Source organism: Tachyglossus aculeatus, unplaced genomic scaffold, assembly GCF_015852505.1.
Source record: "Tachyglossus aculeatus isolate mTacAcu1 unplaced genomic scaffold, mTacAcu1.pri scaffold_209_arrow_ctg1, whole genome shotgun sequence".
Classification (NCBI taxonomy): Eukaryota; Metazoa; Chordata; class Mammalia; order Monotremata; family Tachyglossidae; genus Tachyglossus; species Tachyglossus aculeatus.
In genome coordinates, this window is record NW_024044925.1 from 95334 (window position 1) to 101187 (window position 5854).

Consider the following 5854-nt stretch of genomic DNA (forward strand, 5'->3'; position numbering starts at 1 on the left):
CATCCGTTAATCGCACGTGGGTGAGTTGGTTAACCCTCACCCATATGCACTTCCCACTCGGGAAGAATCCACTTACTTTCCCACATGGGAAGAATTCATTACATTACCCGCGCACGTGGTGGGCGGCTAACTCTCACAATGTGCTCTCCCTACATGGGAGGAATCCACTCATAATTCCCATCAGCAGCGGGATACCTGGGTTCCACCCACGAGACACTCACCCATCCCGCGGCCCTTGCCTCAGTGTGTTGGTTCTGGTTGTAGAGCGGGCGTCTGGCCTTCTGGGCAGGGAGAGACACGTGGGCTGCTGCTGCTGCTGCAGCGGCGGCTGCTCCTGCTGCTGCGTGTCCTGGTGTTCTGACCCGGAAGGTCAGAGGCAACAGGTATTGATTGCCTGTGCCCCTAGGCCATTCCAGCTTCCGGCCTCAGTCTATCCAATCGCTGCCCTCCCCGCCTCCTCCATACCTAATTTGATTGGCACGGGGGTGAGGGACACCTTCTGTATTCCCAGCTTGGGCTGTCAATCTAGCAGATTTGGTCGTGGGGGCGGTATCCCACCCTCACTTCCGAGTTCCGCCTGCTGGCTCAGGTGGTCACGAGATAGCTTTTGACCTTGAGATGGCCAGTACCCGAGGGTCACCACGGGACAGTCCCCCTCTGCCTCCCGGCCCAGGTACCCCATGCCACCCTGCCCTGGTCCGCCTCGGCGTCTATGACCTGGTCACCCCCTGCCTCTCGGCCCTGGTCACCCTGTTTTTCAGCCCTGGTCCTCCTGTCTCCGGACCCAGATACCCCTCTGCTTCCCGGCCCAGGTACCCCACTGCTTCCAGGCCCTGGTTCCCATCTGCCTCCCCGCCCTGTCCCCGTCTGCCTCCCGGCTCTGGTCCCTATCGACCTGCAGGCCCTGGTCCCTCTCGACCTGCAGGCCCTGGCCCCCTCTACCTCCGGGCCCAGGTTGCCCAGTCTCCTGGCCCACGTTCCACTCTGCCTACTGTCCCTGGTCCCCCTCTGCCTCCCGGCCCTGGTGCCCCCGACTTATCGGCCATGGTCCCTCGCTACTTCCCGGCCTAGATACGCCTCTGACTCCTGGCCCTGGTCATCATCTGCCTCCCGGCCCTAGTCCCTTGTGTATTGGCCCAGTTACCCCTCTGCCTCCCCGCCCTGGTCCCCCTGTCTCCCAGCCCAGGTACCCCTCTGTCACCTGGTCCTGGTCCCTCTCTGCCTCCAGGCCCTGGTCTCCCTCAACCTCCATGCCCTGATCCCTCTCTCAGTCCTGGCCCTGGGTCACCAATACCTTCCGGCTCTGGTCCTCATTTCCTGGTCCAGGTACCCCTATGCCTCCTAGCACTGGTCCCTCTCTGCCTCCAGGTCCTGATTTCCCTCGTCCTCCTAGTCTTTGTCTCCCATATACCACCCGACCCTGCTGCCCATCTCCTGGCCCTGGTCACCCTCTGCCTCCTGGCCATCGTCCCCCTGCCTCCCGGCCCAGGCACCCCGCTGCTTCCTAGTCCTTGCCCCCTTCGCCTCTCGGCCCTGGACCCCTGTCTCGCGGCCCTGGAACCTATCTGCCGCCCTGCCCTGGTCCTTCTGCCTCCCGGCCCAGTTACCCCTCTGTCTCCCGGCCGAGGTCCCCCTCTTCCTCTCTGCCCTGGTCCCTCTGTTTCCCTGCCTAGGTACACCTCTGCCTCCTGGCCCTGGTCCACGTCTGCCTACACGCCCTGGTCCCCATCTGCCTCCCGGCCCAGGTCCGCCTCAGCCTCCATACCCTGGTCTCCCCAGCTTATCGGCCCTCCCAGCCCAGGAACACCTCTGCTTCCTGGCCCGGTCCCCCTCTGCCTCCTGGCCCGGGTCCCACTCTGCCTCCCGACCCTGGTCCCACTCTGCCTCCCGACCCTGGTCCTTCTCTGCCTCCCGACCCTGGTCCCCCGTCTCCCGGCCAAGGTACATTTCTGTCTTCTGGCCCTGGTCCCCCTCTACCTCTAGTCCCTGGTCCCCCTCTGCCTCCCGGCCCTTGTCCCTCCCTGCCTTTCAGCCCTGGTCCCACTTTACTATCTGGCTCTGGCAACCCCCCTGACCTTCTGGCCCTTGTCCCCTTCTCCCTCCGGCCCTAGTTCACCTCTACCGCCCAGCCCTGGTCCGCGTCTTCCACACGGACTTAGTCCCTCTCTGCCTACTGGCAGGATGCCCCAGTTCTTCCCAGCCTTTGTCGCCTTGTACCTCCGGGCCCTGGTTTCCCTTTACCTCCTGGCCCTGGCCCTTCTCTCTGTCCCGGCCTTGGGTCCCCTCTACCTCCAGGCCGTGGTCCCCATTTCCAGACCAGGTAACACTCTACCTCCTGGCCCTGGTACCCCTCTGCCTCCTTGACCTGTTCCCCCCCACCGCCAGCCCCTCTCGGCCCTGGTTCCTCTCCACTTCCAGGCCCTGGACACTCTCTCGTTCCTGGCCCTGGGTCCCCTCTACTCCCTGGCCCTGGTCCCCCTGTCCCCCGGCCCTAGTAGCCCTCTGCCTCCAGGCCCTGGTCCCCTTCTCCCTCCAGCCCTGGGTCCCCTCTACCTCCCTGCCTTGGCCCCTATCTTCCATCCGGACCTGGTCCCTCTCTGCCTACCGGCATGGTACTGCACTTCTACCCAGCCCTCGTCGCCTTGTACCTCCCGGCCCTGGGTCATTCATTCATTATTCAACAGTATTTATTGAGCGCTTAGTGTGTGCAGAGAAATGTACTAAGCACTTGGGAAGTACAAGTTAGCAACATATAGAGACGGTCCCTACCAAACAGCGGGCTCACAGTCTAGAAGGTCCCCTTACCTCCCAGCCCTGGTCCCATCTCCGGATCCAGGTACCCCTCTGCCTCTTAGCCTTGATTCCCCTCTGCCTCTCCGCCATGGTCCACATCTACCTTCTGGCCCTGGTCCCCCCCGCCTCTCACCCCTGGTTCCCCTCTCAATCTTGGCTCTGGTTCCCTTGTCCACCGGCTCAGGTACCCCTCTGCTTCCCGGCCCTAGTCCACCTGTCTCCCAGCCCAGATACCCCTCTTTCATTCTTTCATTCAATCGGATTTATTGAGCGCTTACAGTGTGCAGAGCACTGTACTAAGCGCTTGGGAAGTAAACGTTGGCAACGTATAGAGACGGTCCCTACCCAACTGCGGGCTCACAGGCTAGAAGGGGGTGACAGACAACAAAACAAAACATATTAACAAAATAAAATATATAGAATAGATATGTACAAGTAAAATAAATAAATAAGTAGAGTAATAAATATGTACAAACATATATACATATATACAGGTGCTGTGGGCAGGGAAAAGAGGTAAGGCAGGGGGATGGGGGGTGAGGAAAGAGGGGGCTCAGTCTGGGAAGGCCTCCTGGAGGAGGTGAGCTCAGTAAGGCTTTGAGGGGATTAAGACTGAGCTTCCCGTGGGACAACCTGATCACCTTGCGACCTCCCCAGCGCTTAGAATGGTGTTTTGCACATAGTAAGCGCTTAATAAATGCCATCATTACTATTATTATTACAAATATCGACGCTCCCGCCCGTCCTCACCCCGGCCTCGCACTCACGAGCCATGGCGAACACCGCAACGCCACAAAAGCCTAAGCGACTGGGCGCATGTATGCTCCGTGACGACGACGCCCCCTCTGCCTCTTGGCCCTGGTCCTCATCTGCCTCCAGGCCCTAATCCCACTATACCTCCCGGCACTGATCACTCTGTGCCTCCCAGTCCTGGTCTCCCTCTACCTTCAGGCAATTGGGTATCTCTGCAACCCAGCCCGGGGTCCCCGCTACCTCCATGCCCAAGTCTCCCTGTCTCTCGGCCCAGGTCTCCTGGCCAAGGTACCCCTCTGCCTGCCGGCCCTGGTCCCCCTAGGCCTCCCAGCCCTGTTTGGCCTCTGCCTGCATATTCTGGTTCCCCCTGCTTATCTACCCCGATCCCCCTCTGCCTCCCGGCCCTGGTCCCCAGTCTCCTGGGCCAGGTATCCCTCTACCTCCTGGGCCTGGTCCTCCTGTCTCCAGACCCAGGTACCCCTCTGCTTCCTCGCCCTGGTCCCTCTCTGCCTCCAGGCCCTATTCCCCCTCTGCCTCCCAGCCCTAGTGCCCCTCTGCCTCTCTGCCCTTGTCACCCCCGTTTCTCTGTCCTGGTCCCCCTCTGCCTCCCGGCCCAGGTACCCGTATGCCTCCCGGCCCTGGTCCGCCTCAGCGTCTATGACCTGGTCGCCCACCGCCTCTCGGCCCTGGTGACCCTCTGCTTCTCAGCCCTGGTCCTCCTGTCTCCGGTCCCAGATACCCCTCTGCTTCCCGGCCTAGGTACCCCTCTGCTTCCTAGCCCTGGTCCCCCTTTGCCTCCACGCTCTGTCCTCGTCTGCCTCCCGGGCCTGGTCCCTCTCAAACTCCAGGCCCCGGTTCCTCACTTGGTATCGGCCCTCATCTCCCTGTCGCCCGGCCCAAGTTCCACTCTGTCTACTGGCCCTGGTCCCCCTCTACCTCTAGGCCCTCAATCTCCCTGCCTCCTGGCCCAGGTCCACCTCTGCCTCCCGGCCCAGGTCCTCGCGACTTCTCGACCATGGTCCCTCGCTACCTCCCAGCCCAGGTACGCCTCTGCCTTCCGGCCCTGGTCCTTCATCTCTTGGCCCAGTTACCCCTCTGCCTCCCGTCCCCGGTCCCTCTGTCTTCCAGCCCAGATACCCCTCTGCCTCCCGCCCATGGTTCCTCTGTCTCCTGGACCAGGTACCCCTGTGCCTTCTGGCCCTGCTCCCCCTCTTCCTCCCCGCCCTGATCCCCATCTGCCTCCCAACCCTGGTACCTCTGTGCCTCCCAGACCTGGTCCCTCTGTGCCTCCCGGCCCCGGTCTCCCTCAACCTCCATGCGCCCTGGTCCCTCTCTCCGTCCCAGCCCTGGGTCACGCCTACCTCACGGCCCAGGTCTTCTACCTCCAGGCCCTTGGGTCTCTCTCTGTCCTGTCGCTGGGTCCCCTATACCACCCGGCCTAGGTTCCCCTCCCCTTGTCTTCTGGCTCAGGTACCTCTAGGCCTCCCTGACCTGGTCCCCCCGTCTTTCTTCCCACGTACCTCTCTGCCTCCTGGCCCTGGTCCCCCTCTGCCTCCCCGCCATGATCTCCGTCTGCCTTCCAGCCCTGGTACCTCTGTGACTCCCAGCCCTGGTTTCATTCAACCTCCATGCCAGGTAAGCCTCAGCCTCCTGGTCCTGGTCACCCTTTGCCTACTGGCACTGCTCCCCCTGTCTCTCGACCCAGTTACCCCTCTGACTCCCGGCCCTGGTCCCCCTGTATCCCGACCGAGGTACCCTTCTGCACTCTGGCCCTGGTCCCCCTCAGAATACTTGCCCTGGTCCCACTATGTTTCCAGGCCCTCGTCCCCCTCTTCCTCCTGGCCCTGGTCCCCCAACTCCAGACGCAGGTACCCCTCTTCCTACTGGACCAAGTCCCCCTCTGCTTACATGCCCTGGTCCCCATCTGCCTCCCAGTCCTGGTACCCCACTGCCTCCCGGCCCTGGTCCCCCGTCTCCAGGCCCAGGCACCCCTCTGCCTCCTAGCCCTGGTCCCTCTCTGCCACCAGGCCCTGGTCTTCCTCTGCCTCCCAGTCCTGGTCCCTCTGTCTCCTGCCTAGGTACCCCTCTGCCTCGTGGCCCTGGTCTGCCTCTGCCTACCCGCCCTGGTTCCCATCAGCCTCCCGGCCCTGGTCCTCCTGTCTCCCGGCCCAGATACACTCTGCCTCTTAGCCCTGGTCCCTCTCTGCCATCCTGCCCTTGTCGACCCCGCTTCTCTGCCCGGGTCCCCTTTGCCTCCCAGCCCACGTACCCCTATGTCTCCCGGCCCTGGTCCACCTCTGTGTCTATG